At 39.5% G+C, this 12,662-nt stretch overlaps 1 protein-coding gene across 1 annotated transcript in view; it reads left to right on the top strand.

Moving 5' to 3' along the window:
* LIN52 (lin-52 DREAM MuvB core complex component) overlaps nucleotides 1-12,662 on the top strand; it is a 47,766-nt gene that overhangs the window by 3,838 nt on the left and 31,266 nt on the right. The window lies entirely within an intron of this gene.

The following is a 12,662-nucleotide window of genomic DNA, read 5'->3' as shown; positions in this document are numbered from 1 at the left end:
GGCTTTCTCAGTTAAGCTGTAGGCTTAAATGTCAGACAGCTTTGTCCTGCTAAATGCAGTTTAAGCAAAGCCTGAGTTACGTTAAAGCTAACAAGGTGGTTGTTTCCTTGCAATATTTGTTGAATGCGTTTCCATTTATTTTTACTGAAAGCAAATAAATATGGAAAGAAGACAAAGTGAGCAAACAATGAAATATCTGAGGTCCAACAGTGCTAACCCTTAGTCTATAGTAACCGAAATCTTGAATTTTCGCTCTCCGTGTTTGTAACGTCTTGTCACTGAAGTCTATTTTCCTTTAGGCTATAATATATTGAATACTTTGTATGTCATAATATACATGGATCTTGGAAAGCTTTCACAGAAGATTAGATGCGGAGTTTGCACAGAGCTTCTTGGAACTGTTTTTCCTAATACTGTTTTTAAGTTCTTTTCTCTTACAGTCTTAGATAAGTGAGAGAACAAGAAGAAAAATCCAAAAGATGTGTGCATTAAAGTTAAGGGACTTGTGGTTTTGGTCCAGAGGTATTGGATTTGATGATATCTTTGTATATTGAAATTTAATAGTCCCCTTTTGACTTGACTGTTCATTGAAATTAATGAAAACCGGGATTAAAACCGCTGCTGACCAGTCCCCTCTAGGTGGCAGCATGAGGCTTCCCACAGAAGTCTTGCTGCTTTTTAATAAAACTGTACCGTTTCAATCATGATTTGAAGTTCTTCCCGATATTGTGTTTTGTGACACATTTCCTATTCTGAATGTGCAGTGTCTTGTATTTTCAAACGTTTTATCTGTATGGAGCGTGAGAAACAACTCTGCTTCATTTCCTTCCAACTCTCCTCTTCTACGTTGCATCTCAAATCCGTTATATTTTCAAAGACTTCTGTCTTCATCCAAGTTACTGATAAAATGCTGTGCAGGACCAGAGTGATTCCTGCAGTGCTCCATGACAAGTGTATTTATTAAGTGACTTTGTAGTTATGTTGTGAGGTCTGTTATTGGACCAGTTCACAGTACACTTCATGTTAATCTTGCATTAAAAGTCATTAAGCAAAGTGACATATGGGACTGGGTACCTTTTGAAAAGTTTATTCATCAAGGTACTATTGCAACACTAGAATTGAAATCTGAGTAATTGATTTGACGTGATGTAGTTTGATAAATCAATAATTACTGAATTACATGCCTTGTTTCTTAAATTCATATGAATGTCTTACTATTTTGTCTATATAAGCAGGCTTTCTTGACAAATTTGGAGCAAATGTATTGAATGCTTTGTCCGTCTTCACTGCTTTAATCTAGGAATGGTTGAATACTATTATCTGTGTTCTACATCCTGATTATGTATAATTCCTGCTGTCCCTGACTTCTCAGTTCCTCTTTTGGTTGCTTGCTTCACACAGATTTCTGTTCTTTGCAACTAACTTTCCCCTCTCTTTTTCCCATAGGGTTACCTTTATTTTCTGTAACCCTGGCTACTTTGTGGAATGCCCCATAGCTTCTGTGAATCAAATTAAATTGTTAACTTATATTTTCTTTCCGGCTTGTTTGACATCTGGTTTGATTTACAGTTGTCCTCCACTTTTAAAAGCAGACAGTTTTACAGTCGCTACTATTTCACTGGTCTGCACTTTAAGCTGCATGTTCTTAAGTGATTTAAATAATTATATCTCAATTAATGCATAGCTTTGTGAAAGTTTTTCTTTATCAGATGAAACTGGATAGACTTGCCCTGTTTGGATTGTAACCATAAGTTCAAGAAACAGTTGACTAGAAGCTTCAGAGGTGACTTTTAGTGTTAGAGTTCTGAGATACAGTGAATATCATTCAGGCTGGAATAACGCTAACAGAGCTTCCTCTGGTATTTTATATCATCATCTGAGCTTCTTACCCTCTGTTAGGATTTCTGTGCAGCCTAGCACATACCTGTTTAGACTGCAGTACCTTTATCTGGTAAGACATCAATCTCTGAGCATGTGGGATGATAGTGTCAAAGGAGACCTTTGACAATTGAAATGGTTAATGGTATTTTTGATAATGCTGATTCCCTCCTCTTTGTCTCAGGGTTCAGTTACTTATTTCTGAATAAGGTAATTGTTGATCTGTCCAGCCATGTATCCGATTCTTCTGGCCTCAGTAGTACCTAATACATTTAGGTCCTGCTCAGACGATATCAGTTGCTTATTTTTGGCGTTGTTTTACCTTTGTAGTTTAAAAAGACTTCTGTTTTGCAGATATTTTGCAACTTTGTCATCTTTTTTTTTTTTTTTTTAACCAAATGGATAAGTGAGCACCTTGCTTTTTAAAAAATATATTTCTGACTGCTGTCTGCATGATCTCCTCTACTTTCGTTTCCCTTTTCCTAAGATGCAGGCCATTAAACTGCCAACAAAAGATGGGCTATCTTCCATAAATCAGAATTTGTTATTTGCACCATTTAATTTGCTGATGACTTACACTGAAGATCTATCTTGTGGATCAGAGAGGATCTCCAAGGTGATTGTGAGGAATCTCTTCTTCAGCTTTCCTAGCATGCTAGTAGGTGGATTCTTGCTCACTCCTGTCTGTTCCTTACAGAATATCCTTAGCACAGAATTCACCTAAAGGATAGCCTTCCTTGAATGAGGCAGGATTTTCGTAGCATGAACCAACAATTTGATTTATTGTTTTTACTCTCCTCTTAAAGGATAGACTATCCTTAAGTCTCTGGTTTGTGTATTTATTCTTAGCTACAAGGTGGTTCTAGAGTTCTCCAGCAGCTTCTAGGCTTAGGACCTGGTATCAATAATAATAATAATAATGATAAAATCTTTTAAAAATATATATATTATTTTTCAACAGACCTCTTCTGAGGTCTCGGTTTGTGGTTCCTTGCCTTGTTTTTAAGCTATGTAAATTTCTACCTCATCCTCTCACTTGTCACTGCTTTTCTCTTTTTGCTTCAGTTCTCTCATTGGAGCTTCTGTTTTCCTTCTGTTAAAGAGCTGTTGGTTAGAATACGTTGAAACCATTTTGAGTACTAAAAATTCTGCTTTGTGTGGATTTTGCTGTCCCTGTTAACGTGAGTATTTTAAGGGAGGAGGAATGGCCTCAATGAACACACCTACTTCTAATTGTTCACATAGTTAGGGGGACTTTACCAGGCATTGTATCACTGCTGAATGTGAGCAGCAGCCAGTCAGCAAGTCTCATCTCTGCTGTTGGCAGAAGTCTGAGGGGAAAAAAAAAAAAACAACAACAAAGATGTAGGCACGTTGCCTCATTATGAGCTTTTCTTCCCCCCTGCGTCCCTCCGGCTTTGCTTGGAGCCGGGTCGTGAGTGCTGCAGAATAAGGAGCCTCCAGCTGATGTGGAAAGCAAGAGGGAGGTAGTTCTTATTTGGGAACCTAGTCACAGATCCTGACTCAGTATTTGTGGCCCACAAAGCGGCAAGTTTCAAAACAGTTTGTGTAAATAACTGCAAATTTAGACACTAGCTCTGTTTTGCCACTGCATGACCCATTACAGCTTTCAGAGCAACTGAGTCAAAGTTGACTTTGGATTTTTTTTTTTTTAAAGTCTTGGTTTCATGAGCTAGCAGCTCTGGGAAGTGCTTACGTTGCTAGGAAGCAAACTTGGTGTTAAGAGATTTTTATTATCCTTGATTGCAGTTATTTTTAAAGATCTGCCCTGTCATCCTTTTGAATATACGTGTACAGAGAGGTGTATCTAAAAACTACACACACAGAGAAAAATGTGTTTTTTCTAAAAAAAAAAAAATGTTTTTTTTTTTTTAAAAATGTAAAAAAGTAAAATAAAAAAATTGGCTTTTTCCAAACTTTGGAACAAACCTGTGTGTAAAAGTAGCAGATAGGTAGGATGGAAAAGCAGGAAAAGCACCGTTTCACTTAAGGAATGTGGTTGTTCCAGGGACTTTCTGAAGACCCTGCTATTGCTTGTGAATCTTTGATCTTTTTCAGATAACACATGCTATATTGGTCCAGAAGTCCTAAAGTGTGTGTGTGTGTGTATATATATATATACACACACACCTGGTATCACTGCCATGTTTATAAAACTCTCGCTGATGCCAGAGAGATGTTCTGACTGCTATGCTACCACAGTATGGCTTTGGTGATATCACTAGTGCAAGACTTCCTGAAAAGCCTATTCTTTTTAAGTCCTAATATGTTTGTGGAGGCGATGGTGCTTTTGTGCAGTATCTGCCTTAAATATTAAAAAACGTGGGATAACTGACCCCACAGATGTGAATACCTTTTATAATTTCCCTGTCAGTGATCTTTTTGTTAGTCTTCTCTCTTAGATTAATTTTTAATTTGGAGTTGAAGCTGTTTTGCGCTTTTCCTGCTGTAAAATCAGGAATGTAACAATGATTATATTATCCAATATCAAATCCTGACACTCCTTCAAGAGCAGTGAGACAGTTACTGAACATTATCAACCAAGTCTCCCTATTTTTGGTCCTCTGTGGTTTTGTATTCCCTGGCTTTCACTGGACTCTAGCAACTCTGTTCCTGTATATGGTTATTTTCTGTATATGGTTAAGCAAATTAAATACCAAGGGTACAGTGGAAGAGCTATTTGATGCTAGCCATCAAGAGCCCAAGAATTAGACCTGGATGACCTGGGAGATGTTAGGTGAACAGCAAAAAGTGGGCCATCATGTAGCATCATAGACTAATGGAGGAAAAGTCAGCCAGTGTTCGTTCAGTCAATGATAATTTTCCTTAATATGAAGAATGAGTAAATGACTAGGAATTTTTTGCCTGGAGAGAGACAACTGGTGCAGTATATGAAAAATATCTGTACAAGTGATTAATGCAGAGAGTGTGAGTAGGGAATGACTTCGCTTTTTCCCGTAGTATGGGAGCCAGAGAGAATAAAATAGCGTACCAGGACAGACACGAGGAGATACTTGGGCTGCACATTAAAGTCAGAACTCATTGCAGCTGGAGGTTGTGGGCACGGAGGTTATCTTGCTCAGTAAACGAGACAAATTATTGCAAGATAAATCTATCGAGGGTGTCTGACCACAGAAAAGTCACCAGTGGAAATCTTGGAGATGCAGAAAGCTGGGAGGGATTACTAGGCAGGCACAGCTATGTGCTTCCCTGCTCTTACAGTCTTCTATAGGCGTTTGCCATTGGCATGTCAGAGTCAGGGTGGTGGCTTGGGAGGACCTTTGTAATAGGCTGGACTGCAGGGTAATCGAGCTAGTTTGCTCCCACGTTAAGCTGTCCTTGGTTGTGAATTGTAGTCCCCTGCAGCCTCTGAAATTTCTGGGAAATCATAAATGAGTCTTTCTGAATTCCAAGCTGTTTACACATTGCCACTCTTTCTCAGATTGGTAGTCTTTGGTTGTGATCTCTTGCAGGCAAGTTTGGCTTTTTTGTAGGTTTTGGGTAGAGCAGGATTTAACTGTAGCATATTTTGAAACATATGCTTAGTTCTGCCTGTGATCCTTGCAGGCTACTCTTGACATGGATAATTTCAAAGCTAGGATAGCTCTTCCCTGTATGGTTGAATGTGCATTCACTCATTGAGTTGTTTTGTTGTTTGTGGTGTTTGTTTGGTTCTTTTTTTTCCTTTTTTGACGATGGTTGTGGGTAGGATATTTTTAAATCAGGGGCTCCATCTTTGGTGGGCTGAACTTGTATTATCTATTAAACTAAAAAACAGGGTATGACACTTAGTTGTTAAACTGCAACTTTGTGTAAGTTGTTGAATTTGAATCAAAGTAAGGAAAGGAGGGAGGACAGTGTCTCCTCTTACTGAAACATCTCTTTCCTTTTCTGTAACGGATTGTCTTTCCTAGGAGTGTCTACATGTAGTACCAACATGCAGCCCGTAGGTTCCATGCAAAACACCTGGCCTTCGTACCCAAACGGGCTTATATTGATGTTGCAATTGATCAGATAAAAATATTTCCTGACCATAATCACTTTTTCTTTAATCCTGAGTCAATCATCACAGAGGGTTTTTTATGCTCAGAAGCCTTTATTTACATTTGTGAACATGCCCCTGCTTCCTGAAGTACAGCTGTCTAGTGTCTTTTCTAGTTCCCTTGTGACTTTTCTAGTCTCTGTGTACACTTGTTTGTAACAAAATGTTTCAGCCTTACATTTGTAGGAAATCAACATATCAACAGGTATGTATAAGTAAAGAGTGTTTTAATATTCAGGATGTCAGTGGGGTGTCTGTCTTATGGCGTCTTCTGAAATCCCTTCATGGTCCATTTTAGTAAAAGCTGTGTGTCCACGCTCTGCAGTCTGGGAAGTGGCATGAAAAAGTGAACTGGTTTCTTATGGTTTCTTATTAGCCAAAATAAGGTTTGGGAATCTATGTAGCAGAGTAGACTCTTTCCTGAACATGAACTTTTTCTGTGTTTCCTTGGAGAGATAGACTACCCAAAGTGTTGTGGTGGAGCTGGAGAAGAGAACTGAGTTTTGGAGAAGGAAGAAGGAAATAAAGTGAAAGAGAATCATGTGATGTGGATCCAAATCTAGATCCTGCAGCGGGACTCTCAGTGCCAGTTATTACAAAGATACAGCACTGTTCTTAATATCTTGACTGCTGACAAAAGAGTAAGGAGGATACTCACTTTTTCTTTGTTAAAATCTGGCACTTCCAGAAGCATAGTGCTTCTAGCACTAGTGTGTCTGTATTAATCTGAAACAGGAAGGAAGAAAATATGGTTTGGAATCGCCTCATTGTTCTAAATATGTTGGACTTTGAAGAGAATGTTGTATGCCAAGTCTAGTGCTCATTATGTCCTTAAACTTAAAATACACAGTTATTTACTCTTGCAAGGTGAGCTGTCCTGCATAGGAGGAAGCAGTTTGAGGTGCATGTACTTCAGTTATTTCTGCTCTGCTTAGAATTTTCTTTGTAGCAGCTGTTTTCTTTTTTTTCTTGGTTAGTTTCTACATTCCCTGCCCTGCTGAATGAATCTTCATCATGTTTCAGTTTTGCCTGAAAGCATATTTCTCTCTTATTTTGTTATTTAGTACTGTGTTTGGCAAGGACTTTATGTGAAATAGTATACTTCATGTGCTTCAGAGCTTGAAGGCAGAGTTTTATAGCTGGACAACAAAATTATGCTCTTTGGACACTGGATTTCTGTAATATGCAGTTAGTTTAAGGATTTACTTAGCAGAGTTAGTAGACTTCTCCCTGAAATTGTCTCACATTTTGCATGGTTCACTTGTGGATTAGGAGATGATCACAGAATTTTTCAGGAATCACAGAATTAGTTGAGATGGTTGGTTTTGTTTTCCTTAGTAAGAAAAAGATGGAGGCTGTTTTCAGTTTACATTCATAGTAATTCCTGGTCCTTACTTGATTGTTTCAGAGCGGTGAAAAGAACGCCTGTGTTGTCCGTTAAGGTGTTTATATGGCCCTGTCACCATGATGTCCAAGCTGCTATGATTTCCATGTGAAACCTTGGCCTTTCTCCCAATTCTCTTTATACCCTCCTCCCACACTGTAGATCTGCTGCTTCATTTTAATGCACAGTGCTATGGTAAGAGATACTCTGCATCTGCAGAGGGGTGAGGAAATCACATCTCCTTATACTGCTCACTGGGTGGCTTATTTACAGGCAGGATTCTTCCAGGGCAGCTCCTGTTGGAAGAGCAGACATCAGAATACTGCCTTGAAATTGCCATTCATATGTGATCTGTGAATTGGCTAATTTTGACATGTAGGTAGTTAAGAAATGATTACAGTCAGAGGAGTCGTGACCTCAACTTTTCATCATCTCCATTGGCTTGTGCCCCAGTTTGGAAGTGAAGAAGGTATAGGAAGTTTTAATTGTACCTGTGTGATTTATCCTCAGTCAGCTCTTTAATTTCTTCTGGCTGTCTGAGGTTTCCGACATGCTGTAAATTTCTCCAACTTTTTCATTATCTGCAATTTCTTTATGACTCATGAATCGGAGTGGAGAGAGAGTGTGGATTTACAGCAGAGATAAACATGTCCATAAAGTCTGTATCTGTGTCAGTAATTGTACTGCTGTCAGTGACTGTCCTGTTTTACAGGTCTCTCTTGGGAGAGGAACACGCTTTGCTACCAGTGTCAGAGAAGTGTTCGCTTTGATTTGCATTAACTTGCCAGGAGATTAGGTTGCGATAGTGAGGATGGAAATAGAGTCTGGACCTTGGCTGCTTTTGTTTCTGTTTTTTTTTTTTTTTTTTTTTTAAATAAGTGGGTGTGTGGTTGAGTTGCCCTCTATGTGCAGAAAAAAAGCAGGTCCAGACTGTTCTTAAATACAAATTCAGGGAGATTCAGTCTGCTGATGATATCAAATGTGATACTACCCATATGCATAAATTGTGCATTCTTACCATAAAACAAATGCTGTATCTAGGTAACTGTCATACCTGAAAAAAATACTGCATGGATCCTTAGGGTGTTCTCTGTCTGGTGGTGAAGTAGAATAAATATTTCTCTAAGCTTCAAGAAATTTCTGCATCTTTGCCTTCTTCTTCCCCTCCCTTACTCTGGGGGAAAACTACTAGTGTGCATTTTAATGGCGAGTACTAATAGAGCATCCTAGTCTCTAGGTGTTGATGACTCTACTTGCTGCAGAAGGACATGTATATGGTTGGAGTTTGAGAAAAGGGGAGAAATCTCTAAAACTCTCCTTCATGTGTCAAAAGTTCAAACTCCTGCAATTTGTCTTTGCTTTAATTTCTGTTTGATGCCTATTGGCATTATGTACGTAGAATATCCTTTTGTTAGATTATGTAGTTTGGGTCAGACTTTTTTGTCTGACTTACTAATTTGTCATCACATTAAGAATGTAATTATTTTCTCTCAGAATTATTTTTAAATATTCAAAGTGACTGTAAACCCCCAAATTTTTATTATTGTCAAGTAGGCATTGAGACCTCCAAATGTAGCTGATTGAATTTTTCTAAGTCTGCTGGCCACCTTTTACAGAAGGGAGATTATAATAAATAATGTAAACTCTGTGATTGCATAGATAGCTTTTAAATGTACATAGATGTAGGAGTGTTAGAAATGCTGACAGGCCATTGCATGGTGGTTAGTTCTGGAGACTAATGTTGGAAATAAAAAGGGGAGCTTTTCGAGTGTTAGACAGTGTCCATCTACCTCTGGTAACTGAGTTTCCAAAATTATGTGCAAGGACCAAGGCCAGGCTGGATGGGGTTTTGTGTAACCTGGTCTAGTGGAAGGTGTCCTTGCCCAGGGCAGGGGCTTGGCTTTAAGGTCCCTTCCAGACCAAACTGTTCTGTGATTCTATGACCACATGCTAAGTGGATGAAGAGCTGGCAGATAACTGTGCTCTTAAAACCACTGTTGATCTTAACAAGCAATGCTTAATGCAACAGCAGCATTCTAAATAAAAGCTGAGTTACTCTGAGATGCTTTTAACCTGATCTTTATTGAAATGTCTGTCTTCTTGCCTTTTCTCTCCTCCTCCTCTACTTATCTACATCCCCATACCTAGTTTGTGGATCTGATTTTGTTAAAGCAAAGGTCACCTCTGGAAGGTACTTCAACCATGACATATTACTTGCTTTATTAAAAAAAAACAAAACAGAAAACCAAAACCCAAACAAAAAATAAACCCAACCCAACACTGCTGCCCCCCCCCCCCCGAAAACTTTTCTGTTATACTTTGTGTTATTCTTTTCTAAAAATGTCTCTTCTGAAAGTCCCCTTTGGGTCCTTTACTTTGCTTGATAGTAGGAAGAAATGCTGCAATAATTTTATCCTTTCTGGAAAAGAGTTGTTGAGTTTATGTTAATAGAGTGAAGGTTGATCTGGATACTTCCTGTGGTTAAGAGAAGGGACCCTTTTCAGTGTTAGCGGGGGGAGAGGAAGAAATCTGATTAACCTGGAGACTAATTGACCAAACTGCTTTGAAGACTGTGAAATCATTCATTTGATGCATCGCCATTAGCTTTTGCAGAATTTTTGGTGTGCTGCTCAAAGCAGTAATTAGTGCTTTGTGAGGACAGCTGGACTATTAGCATTGGTCAATCAAGCAGTGGAACGCTTTGTGCAACCTCAAGAGTGGTTGTGCAGTCTCTGTTCTTAGAGGTGTTCCAGACTGGACTGAATAAAGCCTTAAGCAACATGATCTGACCCCATAATCAACCCTACTTTGAGTAGGAGACCTCCCGAGCCCTTGTAACCTCAATCATCCAGTGATTCGATGATGCCGTGATCTAAGATCCTTTCTAGAAGTAAGCTAATTCAAAGCCTGCATTCCCCAATCTCAGCTGAACACAGCACTAGACACTTGGCTCAACTCATGAGCTCTGAGCAGGAGATCTCAGGTGCAACTCCATGGTTTGCCTTCATGTGAGCAGCTTGATTAGGAACAAAAAACCTAAGGATTCTTGCATCACAGTGATGGTACAAGTCGTCATCATGGGGATGATGAATGGACTTCCAAATACTTCCATCCACAGAGCTGATTATGAGTCTACACCACATGGACTGGGGAACCTGTTTTCCTGTGTAGGGAGATACAGCCCATTCAGTATCGTTCTTTAAGCAGAGGAAGAGAATGGTCCTCAACATACACAGAGGTTCTCATGTGTCTTGGCTCAAATGAACAGCGAAACCACCATCATCTGTCTAGACAAGCAGGGGGTCAATGGGGCTTGACTGAAGAGCTTTTAGCCACAAAAGTAAAGGAATGGGCTGTCACATTAAAGCATTTCTACCTGCCACATGCTTGGCACAGAAAGAAACATGACTACAAACAAAATGTTCTTACATTATACTGTCAGAAGCCTATTTTTTGCTACTCTCATTCTGACAGGATAACTTGTAGACTACTGTCAGTGGAGGAATTGAAGATCAGGAGAAGTTTGATCAAGCATAAGGTTATGTGCATTTTTCCATTACAGTTTAAAAACACAAAAATGCCAAACAAATCTCAGGAGATGCTCTGGCAGGGACTCTCAAACCTTTGCAACTGGCCTGTATTTATTATTTAAAATTCTTTTGCTGTCTATACCTTTATCCTTTATTCTGCTTCTTCTGTGTTAATGGAACATTTCCTCTGTATTTACAAATATTGGAAAGATTATCCCTGTAGTACCTCTGTTGGAAATGCGTTCCTGTAAAGTTTTTCTCCTGGCAGGAGTGAAGAGAGAATTTTCTTCCTCAGTATGTGTAGCTGGACCTATTTGCAGGCAGCAGCTGATCCTAGTGAAAATCACACTAGAGTGTGACTTTGGAGACCTTGGTTCAGTTTCTGGCGCTGCCATGGTTCTGCTTGGTTGGTTTAGTTGCCTTCTCATGTGCCCCTCCTTATTTCCCCAGCTGTAAGGTGGAGTTCATGTTAACGTTCTTTTGCAAGACATTGGAAAAATCACAGATTTTAAAAAACAGCATATAAAGCCTTTATGGTTAAGTATCCTATCCTGTATACCATTTGTTGTTTTCCCCTGCTAGCTATTATATACCACAGGAAGGCATCATTAGAATACTGTGTGTGTTGTCAGTAGAAGTAAAATGAGATTGTGGTGATGAAACGGATCCGAACACCAAATGCTCTTCAGCCTAGGACTCCAAGCAAGGTAACTAATAAAACCAAACCTATTCTCAGCCATTTACAGACACTATATATATAAATATTTCTGTTTGCAAGCAGCATAAAGGTTAAAAATCATTAGTGTGTATCCATACTAATACCAGGGATTATTTACCTGTTTGGTGGCACATTTACCCCGCGAGCTCAGAGGCAGTGGAGTTACCCGGTATGTAAGGATCAGCTTAAGTGTTCTGTTTAGCCAGCATCTGTGCTTTGAGAAAGGAAATAGTCTATTTGTCAAATAGACTGAACATATGTTGGCTGGGTATTGCTGTATTCCTTTTCAGTTTTCTCTGTTTTTTGGATCAGGTGATAATGCATGCAAGGCTATGTGAAAAATCTAGCATTTTGTCACTTGGTTTCAGTTCGGAGCATGAAGTCTTCTGTACGATCAATAATGGACTTACCACCTTACCTCTTGCATCTCCAGTAAATGCAGCTCTGAGCATCCCGTCTGTATAATGTGGCTAGACCAAGTCTGATAGTATCTGTCTCTTATTGCCTCATTAACTTGTGAGCATTAGAACAAGATAAAAATGCCCTAAAGCCTCTTATCTGATGATTGTTGTAACCTTCTGAGTGCCATTAGTTTAAGTTTGCAATCAAATGCTTCCCTTGAGAATAAGGAGCACTGATTAAACCTGAAGTGTCCCCAGAGGCTTTTACAGCTGTCATGGGGGTGGTGGCTGCCCCTCTCCAAAAGGAAAGGGGGGCTGGAGGTCCCGGTGGGGCGGCCACTCTGCAGACCTCCACGTGGCTGCCCCAGCTGTTCTGCTTTGCCTAATGAATTGTTTTACAAGGAGAGGCTGGATATTGTCATCACAAGCTGCCTTCCCCAGGGACTGAAGCCAGCCTGATAATGACTAATGTTAGTGATAGTAATTGAAGTGTGATGGCTCTCCAGGGACTTGCACACGCGTAGAGCTGTCAGGCACTTGTGGCTGGTACAGTCCCATGAATACCTCAGAAATGCTTTTTAATTGCTTGACTTTCATAACTAGTTCCCATATATCTCCTGCAGAAATATACATTTTATGGGGGGAGGGAAAAGAAGCTGAGGACTCTGCTATGACCCTTGGTTTATAT

The sequence above is a fragment of the Chroicocephalus ridibundus genome, chromosome 4 (genome assembly GCF_963924245.1).
Source record: "Chroicocephalus ridibundus chromosome 4, bChrRid1.1, whole genome shotgun sequence".
Taxonomy (NCBI): domain Eukaryota; kingdom Metazoa; phylum Chordata; class Aves; order Charadriiformes; family Laridae; genus Chroicocephalus; species Chroicocephalus ridibundus.
This window is presented reverse-complemented; position numbering and strand designations above follow the sequence as displayed.